We start from the raw sequence: 14,220 nt of genomic DNA on the forward strand, positions 1-14,220 counted from the left end.
GTCCAACATCCCCATCATGCTTAAGATTTACATGACATGCTAGTGGTGTGTGTCTGCCGTGTTTTATGTCCCCAAGGTATTCAATAATACATACACACAATTTACGCTTAATTTTTCCCACATAATCCATGGGACATGTACAGGTGCAGACATACACCACCCTCGGAGGTCTTGCAAATTGAAAAGAACCTCATGTCATACTGTATGTCCTATTCATAGCAGCACTTGTAAAGCTCTTACAAGGGGAGATATACTGGCAAAAACTGCAGCAACCATATTTGAAGGTACAGTACTTACAGATCTGTTTTGTAACCAGGTACCCTCTTTCTTCGGTTGAGTAAAATGGCTATGGACCATAAAGTCCTTAATTGATTTTCCCATTCTATAAGCAACTGATGGCTTAGGAGAAGTAAATTCACAGATGTCCGGGTTAGCTCTTAACATGCCCCAGTGTCTTTTCAGGATATCCATGATCCTGTATGACTGGTCATCATACGTCCCAATCAGCCTTGTCAGGGAATCAGAGTCCGATCTTCCATTGTGAGCTAACAGAGATTAACCCCAATGCATGTTGATATGCTGACTCAATGATCCCTTCAGAGTACCCCCTGTCCAGAAATCTCCCTTTCAGAACTCTGGACTGGGTGTGAAATCCCCCTCATGAAGAGCAGTTTCTCTAAAGGGCCTGTCACAATAAGCGATATCGCTAGCAATATCGCTATAACGTCACTGGTTTTGTGACGTTATACTGATATTGCTAGCGATATCGCTATGTCTGATACTTACCTCCGACCGGCTCCCCCGCTGGCTATCGCTGATCGCGCGAGAACGGCCTGGGCCGTTTCTCGTCGTCAGCTTCCTGCTGGGCTTCCTGTGGCGCAAACGAGTGACGCGTGGACGAAGGCGGGAGGACGTCAGGATCGCCTCGTCTGACAGGTAAGTAGCGATCCCCGACCCCTGCTATGTCGCTGGTGAGATCTGCCTGTGTGGCAGCTCACTAGCGATCACTTAGCGATGCACCAGCGATCCTGACGGCGTCATATCGCTGGTCGGGATCGCTGGTGCATCGGTAAGTGTGACAGTACCTTTACCCTAAGGAACTGTCACTTGGGGATACCCCTCTTAAGTTTGGGTGAATGGTAACTATCCCACTCATGCAAGCTATTAGTAGCCGTGACTTTCCAAAATGAAAGGTTTTTAGAGACCCATCCTTCTCCCTAGAAATGTTTAAATCCAGGAAAGGACCTACTTCATAGGATTCAAATGATATTCTGTCACCAGCCCATAGGACAAGGATGTCATCAATGTACCTACCCCAAAATAGTATCTGAGGGCACCAGATGACATCCTCATCCCTGAAGACAATTGTGTCTTCCCACCAACCCAGGAGTAAGTTGGCGTACATGGGGGCACAGGTGCTCCCATCTCTGTGCTCCTGAGTGGATGGTAATATTTTCCATTAAAAAAATTGTGTCGTAGTTCCATATTGTGTGGCACCAAGTGTGTCCTCCTACTTTTGAAGTAATAGTTAATTACTTCCAGGCCCACATCAATCAATGTCTAATGCTACTATAAAGTGCCTCTATGTCAATTGAGGCTAAGATTGTATCAGAGTCAATTGTGATACCCTCTAATTTATTTAGAAGGTCCATCGTATCCCTCAAGTATGATGGGAGGGCCATCACAAATGGTCTTAGGGGCTTGTCCAAATACAAGCTAAAATTGTGACACAGTGCATCAACCCTTATGAATCTTGGGAAGTGCATAAAATGTTGCCGTAACTGACCATTTGGGAAATAAGAAATCATGCTCACTTTTAGATAGCAAGACTGTATGTAAGGTTTCAGAGAGGATTTTAGATAGCTTAAGGATATACTCATTGGTGGAGTCCCTATGCAAGATTTCATATGTGGAATGGTCCGATAGAATTCTTTTGCACATTTCAAGATAGTTTGCATTATCCATCAGTTTGTATTATCCATGCATCTTTGTCTGAAGGTTTCAGCAATATGTCGTTATTGCTATATAAATCTTCAAATGTGCTCATTTCAAAAAGAGATAGATTGGACTGGGCAGATTCTTATCTAGGATTGATATGGCGAATATCCTCTGTAACTAATGTAATAAATATATCAATGCTATCCACATCACCAGAAGAGGGCATTCTTGCAGTCTTTGTTTTTAGATCTGAAAATGGACCTTACCCAATCCCTCATTGGCCTTCCTCAGATAATTCCAAGAGTAGTCTGACATCTGGAAGGTCCTCCGGGGATGTGCTCAGTTGCTGACACTTCAACCTATTATTATTTACAAAAAAAATTTCCATTTTAATTTCCTTGTGAACAAGTTAATGTCTTTGATCAAAGTAAATGGATCGAACCTAGTTGTGAGCACAAATGTTAGTCCTTTCATCAATACCGACAGACAAAGTATATGATAATAAATTAATAATCAGATTTCCATTTCCCACCAAGGAGTCCTCCCCATTTCCGCTTGTTATTTACTGACTCTGACTCGTGGGGAGGTACATTCACGTAATTTGTAAGGAACCATTCCCTTTGTTTCTAAAAAAAGAAGTAGATGGTGAAGCTGAACCAAAAGATGATGATCGAGAATTATGATGAAAATTTTGCATCATTCAATCCCCTCCTTGTCTCTGCCATGTTTTATAGTTTCCCCCTCTTACCATGTCCCCTAGATTTTTTAAATGATTTTTTGGGATTCTAGGTCCTGTCTCAATATCTGAGGACTCGAGGTCAGATGAAGAAATGTCTATAGGTGGAATTGCCCCTACTGAAAAAGAAGGATATGTCCATTTTTCTTTAAAGACGGAGCAATCCCTCACAAACCACTTGTGTTTCTGTATTTAACCCCTTCATGACCCAGCCTATTTTGACCTTAATGACCTAGCCATTTTTTGCAATTCTGACCAATGTCCCTTTATGAGGTAAAAACTCAGGAACGCTTCAACGCATCCTAGTGATTCCAAGATTGTTTTTTCGTGACATATTGGGCTTCATGGTAGTGTTAAATTTAGGTCGATAATTTTTGCGTTTATTTGTGAAAAAAATGGAAATTTGGCGAAAATTTTGAACATTTCGCAATTTTCACATTTTGAATTTTTATTCTGTTAAACCAGAGAGTTATCTGACACAAAATAGTTAATTTTTTTTTTGTTAGGAAGTTATAAGGGTTAAAAGCTGACCAGCGAATTCTCATTTTTACAACAAAATTTACAAAACCATTTTTTTTAGGGACCACCTCACATTTGAAGTCACTTTGAGGGGTCTATATGGCAGAAAATACCCAAAAGTGACACCATTCTAAAAACTGCACCTCTCAAGCTACTCAAAACTACATTCAAGAAGATTAATAACCATTCTGGTGCTTCACAGGAACTAAAGCAACGTGGAGGAAAAAAATGGACATTTTAATTTTCCCAACATAAATTTTCTTTTAGCATCAATTTTATCATTTTCGCATGGGTAACAGGATAAAATAGATCCTAAATTTTGTTGGGCAATTTCTCCTGAGTACAACAATACCTCATATGTGGTCATAAACCACTGTTTCGGCGCACGGCAGGGCTCAGAAGGGAAGGAGCACCATTTGACTTTTTGAATGGAAAATATGCTTGAATATTTAGCGGCTGCCATGTCGTGTTTGGAGAGCCACTGTGCGCCTAAACATTGGAGCTCCCCCACAAGTGACCCCATTTTGGAAACTAGCCCCCCCATAAACTTATCTAGATGCATAGTGAGCACTTTGAACCCCCAGGTGCTTCACAAATTGATGTACTTTTTTTTCACATAAATTTTATTTAGCCTCAGTTTTTTCATATTCACATGGGCAACAGGATAAAATGGATCCTAAAATTTGTTGGGCAATTTCTCCTGAGCACACCAATACCTCATATATGGTCATAAACCACTGCTTGGGTGGGGCCCGGAAGGGAAGGAGCGTCATTTGACGTTTTGATTGGAAAATTAGCTCCAATCGATGGCGGACACAATGTCGCGTTTGGAGAGCCCCTGTGTGCCTAAAAATTGGAACTCCCCCACAAGTGACCCCATTTTGGAAACTAGACCCCCAAGGAGCTTATCTAGATGTGTGGTGAGCACTTTGAACCCCCAAGTGCTTCACAGAAGTTTATAACGCAGAGCAGTGAAAATAAAAAATCATTTTTTTTTGCTCAAAAATTTTTTTTTTTTAGCCCGCTATTTTTTATTTTCACAATGGTAACAGGATAAATTGGACCCCAAAAGTTGCTATCCAGTTTGTCCTGAGTACGCTGGTACCCCATATGTGGGGGGACCACTGTTTGGGCACACGTTGGGGCTCGGAAGGGAAGTAGTGACGTTTTGAAATGGCAACTTGATTGAATGGTCTGCGGGTGTCATGTTACGTTTGCAGAGCATCTGATGTACCTAAACAGTGGAAACCCCCCACAAGTGACCCCATTTTGGAAACTAGACCACCCAAGGAACTAATCTAGATGTGTGGTGAGCACTTTGAACCCCCAAGTGCTTCACAGAAGTTTATAAAGCAGAGCCGTAAAAATAAAAAATGAAAACTTTTCCTCAAAAAATTATTTTTAGCCCACTATTTTTTATTTTCACAAGGGTAACAGGAGAAATTAGACCCCCAAAGTTGTTTTGCAATTTTTCCTGATTACGCTGATACCCCATATGTGGGGGTAAACCACTGTTTGGGCGCACATCGGGGCTCGAATTGGAGGGAGCACTGTTTAACTTTTTGAACGCAAAATTGGCTGGGATCAATGGTGGCGCCATGTCGCATTTGGAGACCTCCTAATGTGCCTAAACAGTGGAAACCCCTCAATTCTATCGCCAACCCCAACACACCCCTAATCCCAACCCTAATCATAACCCTAACCACAACCCTAACCACAACATACCCTTAACCCTAATCCCAACTCTAACCCTAACCATAAGCCTAACCGTAATCCCAACCCCAACCCACCCCTAACCCTAATCCCAATTACAACCCTAACCCTAATCCCAACCCTAATTCCGGTCCTAACCCTGATTCCGGCCCTAACCGTAATTCTCACCCTAACCCTAATTCCAACCCTAACCCTAATTCTAACCCTAGCCCTAACCCTAATTTGAACCCTAACCCTAATTCTAACCCTAGCCCTAACCCTAACCCTAATTCTAACCCTAGCCCTAACCCTAGCCCTAAACCTGATGGAAAAATAAAAATAAAAATATTTTCTTTATTTTATTATACGTCCATACCTATGGGGGTGATAAGGGGGGCGATGATTTACTTTTTTATTTATTTTGATCACTGTGACAGTGATCAAAATAAATGAATGAATCTGCAGTGTCGCAGATTCCCGGCGGGCGCACGGCGAATGCGCCCACCATTCTCCAAGATGGCTGCGCCGATGATCCAGGATGGCGGGACATCGGGACGGCCAGAGGGAGTTCGAAGGCCTCATGGAGGGTAAGAGGGGGTAATCGGAGGGCGGGGAGACCGGAGGGAAGGCGGGGGGGCAGATTTTGACAGCGGCTGCCGATCGGCGCCATCAGATGGTGGCGGCGACCGATCGGCGCTGTCAGTCAGTTGAGGGGTCGGTTCAGTGTCTCCAGCCATGCCCGATGCTATTTCAGCATCGGCCATGGTTGTATTTGTAATATTTCATCAAATTTCATTGATGAAATATTGCAATCGCTCTGATTGGCAGTTTCACTTTTAACAGCCAATCAGAGCAATCGTAGGCACGTGGGGGCTAAGCCACGCCCCCTATGGTTAACTCTAAGGTGTCCTCTGTGTGCGGGTCGGGTGACCTTTCAGTGACCCCGGTCACCCGACCTGCAGGGGGGCTTTAAAGTCATGATGCCACATAGGCGTCATGGGTCGTTTTGGCACAACTTTTCATGACGCCTACGTGGCATCAAAGGTCGTGAAGGGGTTAATATTTATTTGGTAGCATTCAACTGCAGTCTTTAGATTCTCTTCTCTATTGAAAAATTCAGGGGCTGTCTTACGTTTTAGCGCTCCCTTGGTCAGTTCTTTTAACCTCAAATATGTTTTTTCTAGGGCAACTTTTTCCTCCTCTTACAAAATCTGCATAAATCATATTTAGGATGATATTGATTTTCTTCCCACTTGGCTAAAAATGCAAGTGATCTAGACCTAGGTGCAGGAATGATGTGGATCCTAAGCCAGCGAGGGACAATTTTATGCCTAATAGTTATTTAGTAACTGCACTTCACACCATGATTTTATATTATCTTTAAATGCACCCAAGAGTTCCACAAAACTAGATCTAAGAGTAGAGCCAGCTGCAGAACCACCATCAGAGTGAACTTCAGAAAAAACCTCTCTTGCATCATCTATTTTTTCATATCAATAAGTCCTGATAGGAAGCCAGCCATAATAATCAGAGCAAAAACAACTTATAAATAGAGAGCAGGATCTCAATCACTTAGATACCAACAAACAAATAGACCCCTAAAAATTAACTTTTATTAATATATTTTTATATCAATACTCAGACCTTTACCGATCAGTAAGTTATTCCTCTCTATGCCGATGACACACAGATCTACCTATCTGGACCTGACCTCGCCTCCTTACTTACCAAAATCCCACAATGTGCGTCTGCTATTTCAGCTTTCTTCTCTGCTCGCTTTCTAAAACTGAACATGGACAAAACAGAATTCATAATCTTTCCCCCATCTCACACTACCCCTCCACCAGACCCATCCATCAATGTGAATGGCTGCTCACTTTCCCCAGTCCAGCTTGCTCGGTGCCTCAGGGTGATTCTTGACTCTGCCCTCAATTTCAAGCCACATATCCAAACCCTTGCCTCCTCCTGCCATCTCTAACTCAAAAAATATTTCCTGAATCCATGCATTTCTTGACCATTAAACCACAAAAACACTAGTACACGCCCTTATCATCTCCTGCCTCAACTACTACAACCTCCTACTCTCTGGTCTCCCCTCTAGCACTCTGGCACCACTCCAATCCATCCTACACTCTGCTGCCTGACTAATCCACCTGTCTCCCCGTTATTCCCCAGCCTCTCCTCTCTGCCAAGCCCTTCATTGGCTTCCTATCGTCCAGAGGCTCCAGTTCAAAACCCTAACTATGACATGCAAAGCCATCCACAACCTGTTTCCTCCATACATCTGTGACATGGTCTCCCGGTACTCTCCTACACACAACCTTCGATCCTCTCAAGATCTCCTTCTCTACTCCCCTCTTATCTCTTCTTCCCACAACCGCATACAAGACTTCTCCCGTGCTTCCCCCATACTCTAGAACTCTCTACCCCAACACATCAGACTCTCGCCTACCATGGAAACCTTCAGAAAGAACCTGAAGACCCACCTCTTTCGACAAGCCTACAACCTGCAGTGATGCTCAGTCTACTGAACCGCCGCATGACCAGCTCTACCCTTTCCTAGTGTATCCTCACCCATCCCCTGTAGACTGTGAGCCTTTGCGGGCAGGGTCCTCGCTCCTTCTGTACTTGTGTGTGTCTGGTATTGCTCATGTTTATTGTACTTGTCTATATTTTCCCCTTTTCACATGTAAAGCGCCATGGAATAAATGGCGCTATAAAAATGTATAATAATAATAATAATTCCCTGAGTTCATTTATAGCTTATAACCATCAAGCTCATGGGTTCGATCCCTTGCACCTGTGTTTTGTTGTTAGCTTCTCTGTCCACAGAGCCACAGCAGACACACATTTTCTCTAGGTATTTAGAGTCTGTTATTCTGGCTGAAGTTTGTTTAGCAAAACACAGGTGTTTTCATTTGTCGACCCTATCGCCTTTCAGGTGTGGCTTTATATTCTGTCCCCCTGCTGGCATTTCCTGCTGGTGATAGTTTTTCGTGGATGTTCAGCCATTCTGCTGTAGTTTAAAGCCAGTCAGTGAAATTGCAGCTAGGGTTTTCCTCCTTGATGTTTCTGTTATTTATTCTGCACCTACCATCTATTTCTTTTTAGGAAGTAAGCAGTATATTTTCTAACAGTACGTACTTTATACTTTTTTTGTATTTCAGAATTTATTTTACTCCCTCTGTGATATTTTCCTTTTTTGAACTCAGTTTCCCTTTTGTAGGTAATTCACACATTGCTCTTCCCTCTGGTTCTTTAGGAGGAATGTGATGCGCTCGATGGCCTTTTAGGCAGCATAGGTCTGAGTTGACATAGTCTGTGGTTCGGGAGATCTCTGTTAATGCAGCAACCATTAGAAACTGTGGGGTCTGGATTTTGAGCCTGTACAGGAACCGGCAGAGTAAGTTGCAGTATTTATATATACCTATTATCCCAAGTGAATAGCTACACTTGCATAACAATAGCTTAGCATCTTTGTAATAAACTTTAATATAGAGTTTTGAAATTAAAGAGGACCTGACACCAGGTCAGAAGTAAACAGTGTTATCTTTTACCTTATTCCCACTTCTGCCTTCAGTATGACATTTTTTGTTTTTTTAAATTTGCCATACTGTTCCAGATAGATGGACCTTTTTATTTAGTGCTAATTTTATTGTCTTTATTGAGTAGGCATGACTCACAGAGGAATTTTTTCTGAGAAGCCCAAAGACATGCCCCAAAAAATCTTGTAAGCCACGCCTCCTTTGAAAAGAGCACAAATTTTGAAATTAAAGAGGACCTGACACCAGGTCAGAAGTAGACAGTTTTTTCTTTTATTTTACTCCCACTGCTGCCTGGAGTATGACATTTTTTTTTAAATTTTCCATATTGTTCCAGATATAAGGACCTTTTTATTTAGTGCTAATTTTTATTGTCTTTTTTGAGTAGTAGGTATGACTCATGAGGGAATTTTTTTTAGAAGTCCAAAGACACGCCCCTGAAAATCTTGTAAGCCACACCTCCTTTGTAAAGAACACAAATATTAGCACATAATAATAAGGCCCACTGTCTCCAGAACTGTATGGAGGATTTTTAAAAACTAAAAATTGGAATACTGAGGGGAGCAGCAGGAATAAAAAAAGAGCAAAAACTGGTCACTTTTAAACTGGTGACCGGTCCTCTTTAAAATATACAAAATTACCGTATATACTCTTGTATAAGCCAAGTTTTTCACCACCTTTTTTGTGCTGAAAACTCAGCCCATCGGCTTATACACTAGTCAGTGTCCCAGAAAGCCAGCGGGGGAGGGGGAGTGGCGGGTCACAGAGGCAGGAGCCGGCGGCTGTAGCTAAAGTCTGTGCCGCTGCTGTAATAGCGCACAGTGCCAGCCGGAGCTGCTGTCTTCCAGCACACATACTCAACTTCCTGCATGCCCTGGGTGCCGGCACTGCATCTCATTCCAGCCGCCAGTGCCTGCAGCTCTTCCTGCTGAGCATCACATGGCCCTGGTCCTTAAGGTAATGAATATGCACTGCTCTCCACAAAGTTTGATTTTGGCGCGCACGGCGCACCGTCAAAAGTGCGCAGCGCAGGTCAAAGCGCGACTAGCGCACGGCCTGCGCACGATCGGCGCACCCTATGCTAAAGATAGGGTGCGCCGATCGCAGGCGCCGCTGTCCGCTAGGAGGCAGCGCTACAAGGAAGGGGCGGGCACGCCGGGCAGAGAGCCGGCTCGGGGGCGGAGCTACCCCCGGCCGTGCGCGCGCTGAAAATGCGCTAATGTGAAACCGGCCTAAGGAAGGAGAGTTGTCCACTTGCCAAGACCTTACACTGCATTATCTGCCTGAAAGCTCACAATGTCACCTAACAATCCTCAGTGTGGGAAAACACAAGATGTGTGTACGTTTTCTCCATTGAATAAAAAAGCCATGCATAACTACTTCAAAGCAAATCTGTACAGTTTCAATCTTTTATTAAAATAAATCAACATCTTACAAAATCCTTGATGTTGAATGTTTCATATAGTAAACCTCATATATAAAACTACTGCAGCTTTAAAACTTACCAATTAGTTTATCATAAACCGATATGCACCTGTAAGGATGCGACAGGGGTTGTCATATGCCTCTCCGTCTCAAACAGTGTTTTATTGGCACTAATATGCGCGGTTAATGTAATGTACTGTGATAAATGTATAATGTGATTTATGTATAGTATTTAGTGAAAATACAGAGTTAAGTAAAGGACATATGTATAGCATAGGACATAGGGATTAAGTTAGAAAGGGGTTGTGGGTATATTAGATATAAGCAGTAGGACATCAACTGCCAGAGGCTGATTGGTGGAGTGATCAGTCAGAGAGCTTATGTATACAAAAATAAAAGACTGACTGTAACTTCCAAACAGAAACCAGGTGTGTAAAGGTGCAAACTAAGAGTAGCCATTTCCATATTTAACCAACAAATAGAGTTGCACTCTGTAGCGCTATAGCATACAAACATGATATGTATGAAACATGAATTGTATTACTGATCAAGAAAATAGGAAAAATTGAGACTGCTTAGTGCATAAATTGGCCATTGGGTAGCACCCCTGAATGCTTGAATAAGACCTTATCCGAGCACGTTCGCTCATCATCACTAATCTCCCTTTTTGAGCTGTGTGTCTACATAGCTTACCATGGGCAGATGTTGAAACAGTCAGGTCTTAGTCCTGCTCTGCCCCCATCTATTTTGAGGCTTGGTGGTACGTAGCGAGGTGAACTACAAGAGTTAAGGACAACCTTGATCAGGTATACCTTATTGCGGTGGAATGACTTTTAGGTTCTTTGGAATAAAATAGTGTCAACTAAGCATTTTATGCTATTTACCGTATTTTACTAATTATAAGACGCAGTTTTTTCCCCAAAATTTGGGGGGGAATGGGAGTGCATCATGTAATGCATATATACCTTACCGGTACCGTTGCTGCAGGCCGGGATGAGGGGGTGTCCAGCAGTGCGGCTGGGGTTTCCGGTGCTGCGGGGGGCTCTGCCGACATTTTGTGAAAGGCCAGAGCCACCCCGCAGTGCCATGGTTTCCTGTGAGGTGGTCTCCGGGAAAATGGCCACCGGGGGGCTGCGCATGGGCAGATGGAGATCTCGGCATCAAGATCTTGGGAGATGAGATTTCAGCACTGAAATCTCATCTCCCGAGATCTTGATGCCGAGATCTCCATCTGCGCATGCACAGCAGGGTATTTGCTGATTTCTTTTTATCCTATGTTCTGTCTATTAAATGACTACAGTATGAATGTGTATCTCTACACATTGCACTTCTACCAACATGTTTGAGGGTCCATCTCTTTTGTTTTGCTTTAATTTTTGTACTTTGAACATATGAGAATGTGGTTCACCCTTTTTGGGTTGTGCATTTAGATTGTGCATTTGGGTTGTGCATCTAGATACAGTCATGACTGAAGGTGCTGGCAACCTTGAAATTGTTCCAGAAAATAAAGTATTTCTCTTAGAAAATGATTTAAATTATACGTTTTATTATACATGTCTATTTTCTTTATGTGTATTGGAAAAACACAAAAAATAAAAACAGAAAAAAAGAAAGAAAATGGGACATAATTTCACACAAAACTCCAAAAATGGGTTGGACAAACTTGACACCTTTCCAAAATAGTGGGTAAACAACTTTGTTTCAAGTAATTGATGCTCGTTCAAACTCACCTGTGGCAATTGAGAAGTTGACTCAATCTTTGCATTGAGTGTCTGTGTGTGCCACACTAAGCAAGGAGAACAGAAAGAGGAGTAGAGAACTGTGTGAGTACTTGAAAACAAAAATTTTTGAAAAATATCAACAATCTCAAGGGTACAAGTCCATCTCCAGCGATCTAGATATTCCTTTGTCCATGGCATGCAACATAATCAAGATGTTTAGCTCTGAAGCTAATCTTAACTGGATGTGGATGACATCAAAATTATTGTAAGGTTGCAAAGCAGGATAGTCCAGATCATGGATAAGCAGCACCAATCAAGTTCCACATAAATTCAAGCTGTCCTGTAGGTTTAGGGTACAACAGTGTCAGCGCTAACTACCCGTCGACATTTCAATTAAATGAAATGCTATGGCAGGAGACCCAGGAGGACCCCACTGCTGACAGACACAGAGACATAAAAATACTAGACTGCAGTTTTCCAAAATGTACATGAGTAAGCCAAAAACATTCCGGGAAAGCATCTTGTGGACAGATGAGACCAAGACTGAGCATTTGGTAAAGCACATCACTCATTGTTTACTGAAAACGGAATGAGACCTACGAGACCTACGAAGAAAAGAAAAAATACAGTACCTAAATCCAAATATGGTGGCGGTTAAAGATGTTTTGAGGTTGTTTTGCTGCCTCTGGCACTATGTGCCTTGACTGTGTGCAATGCATCATGAAATCTGAAGATTACCAAAAGATTTTGGGTCACAACGTAATGCTCAGCGTCAGAAAGCTGCATTTGCATCCTAGGTCATGGTTTTTACAGCAGGACAATGACCCCAAAAATACTTCAAGAAGCACCAAGAAATGGATGGAAACAAAGCACCAGAGAGTTCTGAAGTGGCCAGCAATGAGTGCAGATCTAAATCCCATAGAACACCTGTGGAGAAATCTTTAAATTGCTGTCGGGAAAAGGCAACTTTCAAATATGAGAGTCCAGGAGTAGTTTGCAAACGAAGAGTGGTCCAAAATTCCAGTTGAAAGATTTAAGAAACTTGTTGATGGTTATAGTAAGCGATTGATTACAGTTATTTCTTCCAAAGAGTGTGCAACCAAATATAAAGTTGAGGATGCCAGCAATTGTGTCCTGCCCATTTTTTGGACTTTTTGTGAAATTATTTCCAATTTTCCTTTTTTTCTCTGTTTTTATTTGTTGTTCCAATAGACACAAAGAAAATAAACATGCATATAACAAAACATGTAATTGCAATAATTTTCTTTGAGAAATACTTCATTTTCTGGATCAATTTCAAGGGTTCCAACACTTTTGGTTATGACTGTAGTTTTCCATAGGCAGGTGTTGAAACAGCCAGGTATATCCTGCTGCCAACATCAATTTTTTGTGGCCTGAAGGCAGATAACAAGGAGAACTACAAGTGTTAGGTACCATCTTGTGTGAGTGCAACTTGTCGAGATGGGATCGCTTTTATGCTTTTGATCAAAATAGTGTCATTCTAGTGCCCTATGTTATTTACATGTACAATTACTATTTATTTACTGCAGGATATTTGGTTATTTGTTTTTATCTTACAATCTATCAATTAAAGGCACTTTTTAAAAATATATTCACCCCTTTACATCATGGCCATTTGCCATTTTTTCTTTGTTTTTTTTCTCACCTTCTTACAACAGCCATAACTTTTTTATTTTTCTGTCAAAATATCCGTACGAAAGCTTGATTTTTGCGACACGAGTTGTACTTTTGAATGACACCATTGATTTTCCCACATAGTGTACTTCAAAATAGGAAAAAAATTCCAAGTTCTTTGAAATTGCAAAAAGTGCAATTTCCCAATTGTGTTTTGTTTTTTTTATTTACCATATTAATAGTATGGTGAAACAAACCTGGCAATATGATTCTCCATGTCAGTATGTGTACGTAGATGGCAAACATGTATATTTTTTTTTATTTAAGTGGTGAAAAATGTGAAATTTGTAAGAAAAAAAATGTTGCTTTTGAGGCCATTTTCTGAGACCCATAATGTTTTCATTTTTCGGGCACTGGGCATAGGTGAGGGCTTATTTATTGCGCCCTGAGCTGACATTTTCACTGATATTATTTGGAGATAGATACAATGTTTTGATTACCTCTTATTGCATTTTATTCCAATGTTGTGGAGGACAAAAAAATGTAATTCTAGGGTTTGTATTTTTTCTTTTCCGTTTACCAATTGGATTAATTTATTTTATAGTTTGATAAATCATACTTTTACGAATGCAGGGATACCAAATATGCGTTTTTTTATTCTTTTAATTGTTTTATTTTTAATTGGGCAAAAGGGGGGTGATTTGAACTTTTGTGTTTTTTTATTTTTTTCATACTTTTACAAACTTTTGTTGTCACTTTTTATTGGATTTAATAGCCCCTTTATGGGACTTGAAGATGTGTTATGTAAATCACGATCTCCTATGAATGCTAGCCGTGGACTGGATTTCACAGGTGGATCATAATGACAGGCATGTGGATCTTCAGCAGACTCTCAGCTGTCATGACAACCAATCGCCAACCCATAATCACATCACAGGTGTCGATTAGAGCGTGGAAAAACGCTCACCATGTTACATGTCACTGTCAGAGAGCCTGCAGCTGTAAGAGGCAC

This window comes from Dendrobates tinctorius, unplaced genomic scaffold, assembly GCF_039654945.1.
Source record: "Dendrobates tinctorius isolate UK_male_01 unplaced genomic scaffold, ASM3965494v1 ptg000064l, whole genome shotgun sequence".
In the NCBI taxonomy this organism is placed as follows: Eukaryota; Metazoa; Chordata; class Amphibia; order Anura; family Dendrobatidae; genus Dendrobates; species Dendrobates tinctorius.